General features: G+C 42.6%; 2 protein-coding genes across 5 annotated transcripts in view; both read right to left on the reverse strand.

Annotated features, from left to right (window-relative positions):
• The window catches only part of LOC113647473 (BOLA class I histocompatibility antigen, alpha chain BL3-7-like), a 189,315-nt gene that overhangs the window by 143,833 nt on the left and 31,387 nt on the right, over positions 1-14,095 (reverse strand). The gene's annotated exons all lie outside the window — the stretch shown is intronic.
• Positions 1-14,095, reverse strand: part of fam222aa (family with sequence similarity 222 member Aa) — a 39,913-nt gene that overhangs the window by 13,561 nt on the left and 12,257 nt on the right. For 3 of the 4 annotated variants that reach the window (XM_047818568.1, XM_047818570.1, XM_047818569.1), the window contains exon 2: positions 4,636-4,754. The gene's annotated coding sequence lies outside the window, so the exon portion shown is untranslated. Of the gene's footprint in view, positions 1-4,635; positions 5,066-14,095 lie in introns of those variants that run through there. The other variant, XM_027154189.2, reaches the window with a different exon arrangement.

Consider the following 14,095-nt stretch of genomic DNA (forward strand, 5'->3'; position numbering starts at 1 on the left):
GTGTGTGTGTGTGTGTGTGTGTGTGAGAGTGTGAGTGTGAGTGTGTGAGAGAGAGAGAGAGAGAGAGAGTATTTTCCTGTGAAAACACACCAATTTCTTTCAACAAAGGCAATTAGCTTCCTAGCAGAGTTTCAGTGTCACCTCTTTGTCGCACACACGCAGAAAAATCTGTGAGCCGTGATTTTTCCAGGTATTTCCAGGGAATGAAAGTTAGCATGAGTTAGCTACTGTACAACTTTGTTTTAAAAGGTTGTCCTGATGAGCTGCATGTCTATCATTAGCTGTCTGCTGTTTAGCTGATATTCATGCAGATATAACAGATGTACAGGTAGGGGGCGGAGTCTCAGTTAGTAACAAATACACCTGAACGTTACATACTTCAAATGACCAACTGGGTTGTTCTTGTTTTGTCTTTCCTTTTATACAAATGTTAAACTTCATGTTAAGATCATTTTAAAGAAAAATCTGAGACCAGAATCTGAGGGATTTGAATTCTTCCTGCTGCATCCAGGTTAAAGTCTTAAGCCAGTTTCCTAATTTTGTTTATTTGTCCATCCATCATCTTTATCCTCATCTATCACTTTGTCACTGATTGTCACGGTTGACAGTGAGTGTGTGTTCCTTCTTTACACAATGGATTCTCATATTCCTGTTCAGAAGACAAGAGAACATTAACGTTAGAGAGACAGACAAGCGACAGACAGGGAGACAGGCTGAGGGACAGGCAGGGAGACAGGCAGAGAGACAGGGAGACAAGCAGAGAGACAGACAGGGAGACAAGCAGAGAGACAGGCAGCGAGACAGGCAGAGAGACAGAAAGAGAGACAGAAAGAGAGACAGAAAGAGAGACAGGGAGACAGGAAGAGAGAGACAGGGAGACAGGAAGGGAGACAGGAAGAGAGACAGACAGGGAGACAGGCAGAGAGACAGGAAGAGAGACAGACAGGGAGACAGAGTGAGATAGACAGGGAGACAGGCAGAGAGAAAGACAGGGAGACAGGAAGAGAGACAGACAGGGAGACAGACAGGGAGATAGGCAGAGAGACAGACAGGGATGCAGGAAGAGAGACAGACAGGGATACAGGAAGAGAGACGGACAGGGAGACAGGAAGAGAGAGAGACAGGGAGGACACTGACACTTTGACACTGATGAATTCGTTCAAGCTTCTGTCAGACAAGTGAGACAGACAGAAAAAATGTGTGTGTTTTATTGATTTACAGTTATATACAATAAATTCTACAATAAATACACACACACACACACACACACACACACACACACACACACACACACACACACACACACACACACACACACACACACACAAAGAGCTGCTACCCATGGGGGTGCCTGATTGGCTGAGACAGGATGACAGCTGGACAGATGTTGCCTACACTTCGAAATGGACTCTCACTGCAATACAACATACACACGCACACACAAAAAAATCAACTGGAGAAAGACAGAGACATACAAAGTCACAAACATACAAAGGGACAGACAGAGACGGATAGAGATACAGACAATTGGTAATACAGACAAAGAAACAAATTTTAGTGTCAGAGAGAGAGATAATCTAGGTTGACCTGTCCCCACACACACACACACACACACATACACATACACATACACACACACACACACACACACACACACAGGCCGTTATCCTGCACTGATCCTCACGCTCCTAATCACACACTCCATCTGCAAGAGATATAAATGACAGAGACAAGGGGGTGGGGCTAAAGTCGCTTAGCAACCTGTCATTATCATGGAGAGTGAGACAAGGTTACACACACACACATATACACACACACACACACACGCTCTTAGATCTGTTGGCTTATTTCCACATGTCTGTTGCATTACTCTGTGTGTGTGTCCTTTTCCCACAAGTCAGCAACACTTTGTAGTTGGGAAACAGCAGCTGTGAGCCACAGTTATTACCAACTCTTTGTGTGTGTGTGTGTGTGTGTGTGTGTGTGTGTGTGTGTGTGTGTGTGTGTGTGTGTGTGTGTGTGTGTGTGTGTGTGTGTATGAACTTTGCACAGCATCATGTTGCAATGCATCGTCTCTGGAGTGTGGGTAAACAGATTAACATGTCCTAGCCTCAAAGCCCTGTGATACACACATAAACAGACACACACATATCAGAGGCACATTAAAGACACATCAGAGGCAATTCAGGGTCAGGTTAGAGTCATGTCAGAGAGACGTCGCTGTGGACTGGTGCTGAATGTGTAATAATCATCTCTGATATCTGACTCCATCGTCCTGTCACAAACTTCAGAAACAGTTTCAGCGTCAAACATATTCTGTTATCAAATTAAACACCAGCACTGGGAAAAACTGAGAAGATATTGAGAGGAAAAGAAGTAGAGGAGATTAAGACTGAGAGGAGAAAGAGAGGAGAAGGAGAGGAGAAAGAGAGAAGGAGATGAGTTGGAGAGGAGATGGAGAGGAGACTGAGATGAGAAGGAGAGGAGAAGGAGAGGAGAAGGAGAGGAGATGAGAGAAGAAAGAGAAGAGATGGAGAGGAGACTGAAAGGAGATGGAGACTGAGAGAAGAAGGAGAGAAGATGGAGACTAAGAGGAGAAGGAGAGGAGATGGAGAGAAGAAAGAGCTCAGAAGTCCGGGTATCCCTAGTGAGAGGATTTCATCTCTATGGGATTTAGACGTTTTTATTCAGTGTGTGTTTACACATAAACTCCACAGAGATGTTACACACCTTCATGTTTGTGAACCTCACCTCCTGCTGCTCTACACACATCAAACCAGGGGAGATCTGACTGGCACTAGATTTCACTAGTTGATGACTACACAATCACTTAAAAATTCAAAGGACACAGATGTGTGGAAACACTGAGGAAAATCACAGAACAGTGGGCAGAGTTTACCGACACACTCAGGGTTGTGAAGTAACAAAAAACGAAGGTCATTGTCTAAACATCTGCAATTACATAATGATGAAACCCTGCTGAAACCACCTGCAGAACATCTTTACACACACAAATCCGTTCACACAGCTTCTTTACTCTTACACACACCCACACAAACACACACAGACCATGCCTTCTTCACGCTGACACATGTAAACACACACAGAGGCCACTATCCTATCAGTGAAAAACAGTGAATCAAATGAGTGAACCAAACCAAAGAGTAAATCAGATTCACTCAGTTGAATATTACAGCAGATGACAGATGAATCTATGCTGCAGGAAATTAGAGTTTTGCAACTCTAAAAATATTCATGAGTTTAATAAGAGAGCAGGCCACAGATTCGCCCACGGCGTATCAATCAATCATTGTGGACATTTATCTCCACGCTTGTACGAAGCCGATTCAATAATACGCTCCTAAAAAATGAAAGGATCCATCAGCATGTGCAAGAGACACACTGATGTGATCACTTGATGTCCGTCTATCACTCTTATCAGCACTCTTCCTGTTCTCACTTACGTTATAGCAGCTATAAACATTAGTGTCCTCACCAAACTCTCGTCTCTCTCAAAGTTAATAAGGTTTTACATTTCACAGCTTGTCATGTTAGTGAGAAAGTATAAAGAAGTGTAAACACGTCTGTCCTAAAGATGTGGGAAATCTTCAGATCTGAGTGTTACACAGCGCTGACACTGGACACTCCTTCTGTACTGTTATGTGTCGTGTTTTTGGCTGTATGAGTCCCTGAAAGCCAACTGTTACTATAGAAACAATAACATATTAGAAGGAGAGCATTATTATAAACCTGATGTGCAGCTGCTCTACTGTCAGAGCGGCTGTTATAAAAAATAATCAACAGCTTCTGACCAATCCAGAGATCAACAGCAGCACGGTGCAATAAATATTAACACACAAACCGACCAATCAGAGACCAGGACTGTTCATTTCTGTGGGTTAATATCACTAAATTATGAGAGATGGGGATTTTAAAGAGACAAGATGGGAAATTAAGGGGCTTTCATATTCTCTCTCTCTCTCTCTCTCTCTCTCTCTCTCTCTCTCTCACACACACACACACACACACACACACACACACACACACACACCACGCACAATTATCTGCTGAGCCACAAAACACAAACACTTATGAAATATTAACTTTTACAGCTTTTCAGCAAAAGTGTGTGTGTGTTTAAGTGTGCGTGCGTGTGTGTGTGTGTGTGTGTGAGATGGTTGGTTCATAAATCATATCTCCTGTTTTATGATTATTCACTTAAACGCATAAAATAAATAATTACAATCAAAGTGTTTACTCCACCTGCATGCGCACACACGCACGCACACACGACTGTCATGTTGTCATTTCCTAAGAAATAGTTTATATTTCACATTATTCACCTGTATATAATGTGTATCACAAGAGAAGAGAATCTTAATTCATAAATCAGAAAATAAATAACAAAATATAAAAAGTTTAATAAGAAAATCTCATTAAAATAATACATTTCACTTCAGATAATTAGATCTTTTAGACTGATTAATGTAATATAATTAGTTTAGTAATCTGTTGATCTAAAGAATAAAGTAAAATTTTATTCTCTCTCTCTCTCACACACACACACACACACACACACACACACACACACACACACACACACACACACACACACACACACACAGGGGTTCTTACCATAAACCGCTTCTCTGCTCGTCTCTACACCTCCATACAGATCCAAGCGGCGCGGCGCGAGACCTCACACTCTCGAGCGCACGCGCGCGCGCGCACACACACACACACACACACACACACTCTCTCTCTCTCTCTCTCTCTCTCGAGCGCGCGCACACACACACTCGCGCACGGACGCAGGAGGTTTAACACTCCGTTATTCCGTTAATAAAGTGTAATAATAATCCGTCTCGAGGCTGGTTCGTATTCCTTTCTCTCCGGGGGTAATTTCCTGAAGTGGGTTTTGTACTCCGGGCTCTATGTCGGTTATAATCCTCGGAGAGTGTAACGGGAGTAAGTAACCGGTGTGTAAGTGCGCGCGTGTGCGGCGTCTCTCCTCAGTAGCTCCGCTCTGCTCCAGCCGCTTCACCGGACTGACAACGAGTCCCGGAACCACCGCGGACCTCGCGCCGCTGGGCCACGCCCACCGACCAATCAGCGCACGTCATTGATTTGCATATTCCCACAGCTCCGCCAATCGCAGGACGGCGATGCCTGTTGCCACGGTGACGGCGTCCGCGTCCTGAATGTTCGGCTTACTACCGCACTACAGAGTACGAGTAAGGGAAAGTGTGCACACTACAGCGAGTGTGCACTTTGTAGTGCTCTAGTGTGCACTGTCAGGGTCATTACCCAGTTAACTAAAGAGCACTTCATTAGGCGGAAGCCATTTTAAAATTAATGCTATTCTTATTGATTGAACAGAGAACATTTAATATGTGTATTGTTTAAAATAATAAAAAAATGGTTTATAAATTCTAATTAAACTAATTAAAGATAATTAGTTAAAGAAAATCATTTGAAACTGCCCCCATTTTGCCATGCTACATGCTGGCATAACACTGTAGACACTGATCACAGATCAGATTCATATATATTACACATGTACAGTTTGTTCACAATAACATTTTCTACACGAGTGTGTATGATACCGAAACATGGTTTTAATGAAAAACAAGAACTGAATGATATTTTCACAGTTCTATCCAAATTAAGGGTCATGCTGTAATTAAACACAAATCCAAATGATTCACTCAAAAGTTTCACCAAGAACATTTTGAAAGCGTCTGAAATCAGACTTATGCTCAATTCACCACTCAATAATAAATAATAAAAATACAAACTCATAGTTTTATTGTATCCAGTTATACAATAAAACTATCTCCAACCTCTCCACCTATCCTTTAATACATAACAATGCTGGAGAGACAAAATAATCAATTTTCCCTGATGGAGGCTCCTGCGTCACTCCACACTGTTCATCAACACAGCGACAGAGTTTAGTTTATGTGTACAGATAACAGGAAGCGCCTCTGTGTCATTTACACAAAAGACAGCAGGTGAAATAAATGTGTTAGATACAGGAGAGTCAGAGCTCCAGGTCATACATAAGACACCGAATCATTGCTTTAACACAAAAAGACGGAAGTGACATACAGATCTTCAGAATGGACGTGAAGAGCAGCTATGCATAATAAATAAAAATGTAAATAAAATGTAATAGTAACTGCACAGTAAATAAAAATGTTCAGATATTAAAACTGACATGTTTATAGAGGTGCAGTCCTGTTCCACTCGGCCCTCAGCAAATCACCAGCACGTTCCTGCATCTGACAAAGTGTTTAGTCTGTTGTATGCATAATTCATCTGTGTGTGTGTGTGTGTGTGTGTGTGTGTGTGTGTGTGTGTGTGTGTGTGTGTGTGTGTGAGAGAGAGAGAGAGAGAGAGAGAGAGAGAGAGAGAGAGAGAGAGAGAGAGAGAGAGAGAGAGAGAGAGCTCCCTTAGCTTTGGGCTTGCTGTGATCAGATTCACATCAAATCAAATCAAACATCCACAGATCTGCTAAGTCACTGTGCTATAATATTCTAAACATTTTTCATTTTGTCTTATTAAACTTTGTGTGTTTGAGAGAGAGAAACTGTCATAGCAAAAACGTGTAGTTCCTCTTTAGGCAGCAGTGGACATTGGCGAGGCCAAACTGATGACGAGGCTAAAGGCGGATCTGGGGGTCATTAATGCTAACGCTAATGCTAACAGCGCTCTGCCTGGTGTCAGTCCTGCTAATAAACTGCTGAACACAGCAGCACTCGAGGGGATTAAGACGAGGCCTGATGGAGCGCCGAAGGCCACCACAGCTTAGCGCTGTGACAGTGCAGTAACACAAACACGCTGCTGAAGTGATTAAGGCTGCGATCAGAAGCTCAGTCTGGTGCTCACTGAAGATAACTGAACACACACCATACAACTTTTTGCTCACTACTGCGAAGTCGAGCACATAAACAAACACATCAGTTTTTTGTCAATTCTGTTGTGTCAGTCCTGCTAAGTTCTAATAACATCTGCTGCGATAATGTCAGTGGCTCATACAATGGTCCCAGTTATATGGAAACATTGCAACAAAAATGTTGAAGGAAGGTTTTAGGAACGTTTGGAAATATTTTATTCTCGGAATGACCAGAAGGCCAACAGTTCCTGGAACCATAACACTGAGAAAATGTTCTGCTGATGTGAATGTGTTACAGCAGAGATGTGAGGGACGATGTTCCATTTCCATTACTAATGATTATATTAAATATAAAGACATGAAGATAAAGAAATAATACAATAAAGAGAAGATGATAAGGAAGAAGAGCATGTTCTCTCCCTCTTATTCTCTCTCCCACTCTCTCTTGCTCATCTGTAATTTCCGTTTTCTTCCCAACAGCTTTATAAGAAGTGTTCATCTGTCTCTGGCTAATACGCTCTCCAGCACTCGGGGCTGTGTCCGATTTCAATTTGCTGCCGAGCCGCAGAGAGAGAAGTTTAATTGAGCGAGTGTGCGACAGGCGAGAGGAATCGATGAAGGCCGAGGCGTGGGGAAAAGAGATAACATTGATTCAACCGCCATCGATAGAGCAAGAGGACGTGCACTGTCTGAGAAAGACGAGAATCTGAAACTGTGTCATATGAACACAGAGAGGGAGAGAGAGAAAGAGAGAGAGAGAGAGAGAGAGAGAGAGAGAGAGAGAGAGAGAGAGAGAGAGAGAGAGAGAGAGAGAGAGAGAGGGAGGGAGGGAGGGTGAAAAGGAGATGGATAGAAATTCAGATAAAGTATGACAGAGAGCAGGAGATGTGGCAGCAGAGGACGCTGGGGACAGAGACAGATAGAAAAAAGGAAAAAATAGAAGTGTGCATGAGATCTGTAGAGATGTGAATTGCAGAGAGAGAAAGAAAGAAAGAAAGAAAGAAAGAAAGAAAGAAAGAAAGAAAGAAAGAAAGAAAGAAAGAAAGAAAGAGTTGAAATTGTTAAAGGAGTGAAAGTTGACAGTAGGGAGGATATGTATTTGTGTGTGATCTATTCTTCACACTATTGACATAACTGACAGCACACACACACACACACACACACACACACACACACACACACACACACACACACACACACACATTCAAAAGTGAGGTGTTCAGTGCCTCCGTCCTCTATATTGGATTGAGATGTGTTCACACCAGTGCTGCTGATGAACGCTGGACTCTGAGTTTTCTAGAACAGAAGCTCTGACAGTCGAGCAGCTGCACATCACAGGTTTATATTAAGAGTAATAAAACTCTTGTTGTGTTGTTACATGCTTCATCACACCATCATGTCACTGAGTATTGGAGTATTGTACTGTAACAGCACACGCACACAAACACAGTTTTATTCCTTACAAAGTTCATTCTTGACTAATGTCCAAACAACAGATGAAGAACCTCAAACATGAGGAGAAATCTCTCTCTCTCTCTCTCTCTCTCTCTCTCTCTCTCTCTCTCTCTCTCTCTCTCTCTCTCTCTCTCTCTTTATCAGTATCAGCTGTGGTGGACATGCTGCCAGTTGCACACTTGTGGTATTCACAGTGTGTGCGTTTGTGTGTGTGTGTCAGAATCACGCGCTGTTGTACAATAGAGCTGAGATGTCGAACTGACGCTGACGCACTGGTGCCACTGACAGCTCACTACACAAGACCCTCTTCACTCTAGACACACACACATAACACACACTTAACACTTCACTAATTGTTGTCATCTAATGACTAACACCAAATTCTGACTGTGTTGTGTTTTTTCTCTCCACAGCTCTCAGCCAATCAGAGCTCTGAGTTTAGTTGAGTGCAAACTGATTTTTTTTTCTCTCAGTTTTATTTATTTCTTAATTTTATTCTTTAATCTATCAGGATCTGATTTGATCTGACTGATACATTATATATATATATATATATATATATATATATATATATATATATATATATATATATATATATATATATATTAATCCAGTCCAGTGTGAGCGGAGGGTACAGTTTACAAAAGTTTACACCCCCTCAGCACTTTGTACTCGTACACATTATGAGACTGGGGAAGGGAAATTGTCAGCAGATGTTGAGATGCAGTGAAAATAAGGACTGTCAGTTATTATCACAGGATGGATCCATCATACTGGTCTAGAAATAAAGGTTACTACACATTGACTGTCCTGGAACAAGGTGCTAGCATCAAGCACTAGGAAGTAAATAGTGATTTAAGGAACATAAACTGAACAGCAACAAACACAAACACAATAAAGGTTTTAAAGCTTTTTACACACACACACACACACACACACACACACACACACACACACACACACACACACACACACACACACACACACACACACACACACACACACACACACACACACACACACACACACACACACACACACACACACACACACACACACACACACAGCAGGAAAGAAGATGAAGAGAGGATTCAAAGGCTCTACATGCAGGCTAGCGAGCTTCTGATTTAACCTTTATATTGGATTTAACTATGACCCCTCTTTCTCTGTGATGCTCTGTATCTCTCTCTCTCTCTCTCTCTCTCTCTCTCTCTCTCTCTCTCTCTCTCTCTCTCTCTCTCTCTCTCTCTGTAATCCATTTGCACTCTCCCCTCATTCTCTCCTTCCTTCCTCTTCACTCAGTCTCCAGCTGTACAGCTGCTCGTTCACACCTCCTCCAGCTCCTTCACTCAGCACAGACATTCTGCTGAATCCTCCATCTGTCTCTCCACTTGTCTGTTTCACTCTCTCTCTTTTTCATCATCTCCAAAAACCATTGTGTGTTTAAAGCGCTGACACAAACCAACTGACTGTGAGATAAATCATGACCTTCCCACTCATTTCAGACATGTACGTATGAGTTTATTCAAAACTCTGCACTTTTATAGTGTCTTATGTGGGAACTGTGTCCTTCTGTCCCGTCTCTCTCTCTCTCTCTCTCTCTCTCTCTCTCTCTCTCTCTCTCTCTCTCTCTCTCTCTCTTCTCCCTGAACTTCCTGGAGGAGGAAGACTGGAAGGTTGTGGTGGTGTGGAGATGAGGTGGTGCTGTGCAGGTGAAGGAGTTGTGGAGGTGAGAGGGAGCAGGAGGTGTGGAGGTGTAAAAGCTCTGCAGTCTCTGAGATCTCCATCCATTTAACACCTAGAAATCAATTTGTGAGAAGCAGCATGTCTCTCGCTCTGTAGCTTTATCATTAGCTCCCCGTCCCTGCTCTCACATCACTTCACACACTTATAATTAGGATCACACACACAAAAGTGTGTGAGTTTCAGGTCATGATGCTGAGCTCTGAACATAAATGAAATGGAGATAGATGATGAGATGCACCGGATGAACAAATCAACTCCCTGGTCTTGCGAAAGGCTTCTGTGGTTCCTGAATGAGTTCCTTACAACAAAATCTGTCAAATCAATAAATCCACTATTTCATTAGACACGAAAGTGAAGTTTCATCTACACAATAATGTTCGGTTTTCATGGACTTCTGGTCTTTACTATTGTTTCCATTACATCAGCAGCTTTTTCATGGAGCCAAAACATTTTTTTACATAAGACATTTTTGGAGACCTCAAGAAATTTAAGAAAATTTTTAGGAAACCAAGATTTTTTTATTAAAGAATGTAGAAACCTCAGAAAACCTGGTTTGGATGGATAATGGACACACACACACACACACACACACACACACACACACACACACACACACACACACACACACACGCACACACACACACCTTTCAGTCTAATCTATAATCTAATGCTAACATTTCAAAGCAGAAGGAATAAAACACTCAGTAGCTCATGGAAAACTCCAGGAGTTTAAATGTAACCTGAAGCTAATGACCGAGACGTCTGGTCAGCCGGTGGAGTGTGGACGCTGCTGGCTAATAAATATGAAAGTTTCCGGGCCGTTCTTTAACCCGGTGTCTCTCTAACGCCGTGTTAGTGATTAACATGAGCGCTGTGTGTTTTGGCTTCACAGACCGACACGCAGATGCTGAGTCTACTGAGACTCTGTACCCAGATGTTAGGTATTAAACATGGACCCGGCCATACGAGGTCACTTACATTAGCTTAGCTGACAGATGCTAAGACTACTGAGGTGGATTTCTAGAGATTTCTAGCTGTAATACATGCTAAGCTTCAAGGTCCATCCTCAGCACTATGGCTAATGGCTAACATGCAGCAGGCTTCCTGCTGACCCTCGTGTTATAACAGTTGCGCTTGGTGCTCTTAGCACCTCCACTGCCAGTGTGAATGCTGCCAATCTGTTGCCGCAGCAACCAAATTTCTTCTGGCTCCTAAAAAGTCCCAGCTTCTTATTTGTCTGTTATTTTATAATATTTAAAACACAAAAAAAGTGTATAAAACAAAGAATTTATTAATAATTAATTCAGCCTTAAGCCTCACCACACCCGTCTGAGTGTGTGTGTGTGTGTGTGTGTGTGTGTGTGTGTGTGTGTGTGTGTGTGTGTGTGTGTGTGTGTGTGTGTGTGTTAGTCCTCCTCTCTCACCCTCTCTGATCTCTAATAGAACGTCTCTGAACAGATGGGACTGAATCACACGCCATCCTCTCGGCTCTCAGTTATTTTCCTCGTGCATGTGTGAACTTCTAAGATTGCCTCACTGGCCTTTCATGCTCTTCAAAGAAACACCACACACACAGAGTTTTTCCTCTATAAAAATGACACGTGCTAACACACACTGCACACTGTGCTGTTCTCTCACTTACAACACAGCCTAATATCAACTGCACACACAACAGACCTGTGCCACTGGAGGTAGGTTATAGGTAACAGAGAGAGAGAGAGAGAGAGAGAGAGAGAAAACACTGCTACACACAAGACCCTCTGTGACTTCTTGGATTTTGCTGCAGAAATGGCTTTTATCAGGGGTTTAGAAGTCCAAGCACTAAAGTCAGCTCAGATCCTCTGTGTTAAGGAACAGAAAGGTTTTGAGGAACAGGAATCTCTGTGGCTATGAGAATAATATTCCAAATTTTCCATGAAATAAATCTGCAGTTCAAAGAGGGTTCTGCCTTCTGTAGTAACCTGCTACAGTGTTTGTTGGGATGGACTGATGAATTAGGAAGTGTTGTCAGTGTTGTGATTTTGCGTGAGCAGGTTTGGAGGTGTGTGTGAAGTGTCTCAGTGGGTGCAGTGCTCCGTGGCTGTGAACTCCAAGCCTGTGCTGAGTCTGAAGTTTGAGGAGCTGTGATAAAAGTGAACACTGCACTGAGAAACGTGTGTAATTTGTTATCAAATAGTGAAACAGCAAGCTAACACAACAGAATTGTCATTAACCCAGAGGAAGATCACACTGAGCCGAAAAGCTGTTTCAAAGATTTATCGACTGTTTATAGAGACAAAATGATCAGACAGAATAAAAGGTGGTTATTAATCGCCATGGTAACCTGCCCCTTGATTGTGAGTGGTCCTGCTGTGCTCAGTGCACCAAAGGGTTAACCGCTAATTATGACCAATCAGAGCCCCCGAGTGGTAATTAGTGGCCTGATGATAACGAGTGTGCGGTTGCCGTGGAGACGGTGATCTTTGTGAAGTGGCACTTTTTCCCCTTTAAAGTGAAGAACACTCAAGTGTGTGTGTGTGTGGGGGGGGTGTGTGTGTGCAACATCAGACCCCCGAGTGCTAAATACACAATAACAACAACAACAAGAGCAGCACTGCTAACCTTCACATGTGTGTGTGTCTGTGCGAGTGGGCAGTTATTGTTCCAGTACAGCAAAGGCTGATGAAATGTCATTGAGCAGATCTCTCTCTCTCTCTCTCTCTCTCTCTCTCTCTCTCTCTCTCTCTCTCTCTCTCTCTCTCTCTCTGTTTTCAGTCTCATCCTCCTTGTGTCTTTCTCTCTCAGATCTATGTCTGTCTCCCCATCTGACTGGAAATCTGTCTCACCTTTTTCATTCTTCCTGTCTCTCTCTTTCTCCTTTTCCCCCTCTCTCCTTTTCCTTGATCTTCCCTCTCTGTCCCTAAAACCTCTCTCCACCTCTATTTCTCCTTCGATCTCTCACTTTTTCCTCCTCCACATCTCTCTCTCTCTTTTCTTCTTTCCTTCTCATCCATTCTGTTTTTTCCCCATCTCTCAAAATTTTTTCTCATTTTCGGTCATCCTTCTCTCTTACTGTATTTCCAGCTGTTTCACCCTTGTTGTTTTTCTCTCTGTTGCTCTCTTCATATGTCTCTCCATCACTCCTTCATTTTCTCCCTCTCTCTCTCCCTCTAAATGAGAAATAAGTGATTAATGATGGAGAGGATATGCGTACGTGTGTGTGAGAGACTGACTGAAGGCCTGGCTCTCTGAGGGGGCTTATAGGGGTGTGTTGGGGGAGGTGGGTGGGGCAAATGATTTCTGTGTGATTAGTGAAGTGACTGTAAGTGTTTCTTTTTTTTTTATACCTCCACCTTCTTCTTCATCTTTTTTCAGATGATCTGTAACAGTAGCTCTTACTGTGTTAATACAATAAAGCAGAATTACATTAGAATTCTAAAATGATCCGGCTACCTCACACATCATCACACAATTTCACTCAATATCACACATCACCACACAATATCACACATCACACAATGTCACAAATCACAAATCAATATGACATCACACATCACAAAATATCACATTACACAACACACCATACAACATCACACATCACACACCACATCCCCTTACATTACACAACATCACACATCACATCACACATCACAATACATCCCCTTACATTACACGACATTACACATCACACATCACACAACCCCACACATCACATCACATCACACAGCTTCATCAGTGTCTCAGACAGACTCTGTTCCTCTCTGACTGTGTGTTTGAGCTGCCAAAGTGTTATGATGTCATAGGTCTCAGACCAGGTGAACACTTCCTGAGGAATTCTGAGTCACATGACTAATTTAAATGTATCCTCACTCTGGTTAGTTTTCTCTGAGATTATTTCCGTGTGTCTGAAGACAGACGAAGCTCCCAGAGTGGCTCAGATGTCTGCGTAAAGTCAAAGCAGGATTGCTCTTAGGATTCTCAGGAATTTGTTCAGCAGTTAATGAAGCTTCTGGATCT

The sequence above is a fragment of the Tachysurus fulvidraco genome, chromosome 9, assembly GCF_022655615.1.
Source record: "Tachysurus fulvidraco isolate hzauxx_2018 chromosome 9, HZAU_PFXX_2.0, whole genome shotgun sequence".
NCBI classification, from domain to species: Eukaryota; Metazoa; Chordata; class Actinopteri; order Siluriformes; family Bagridae; genus Tachysurus; species Tachysurus fulvidraco.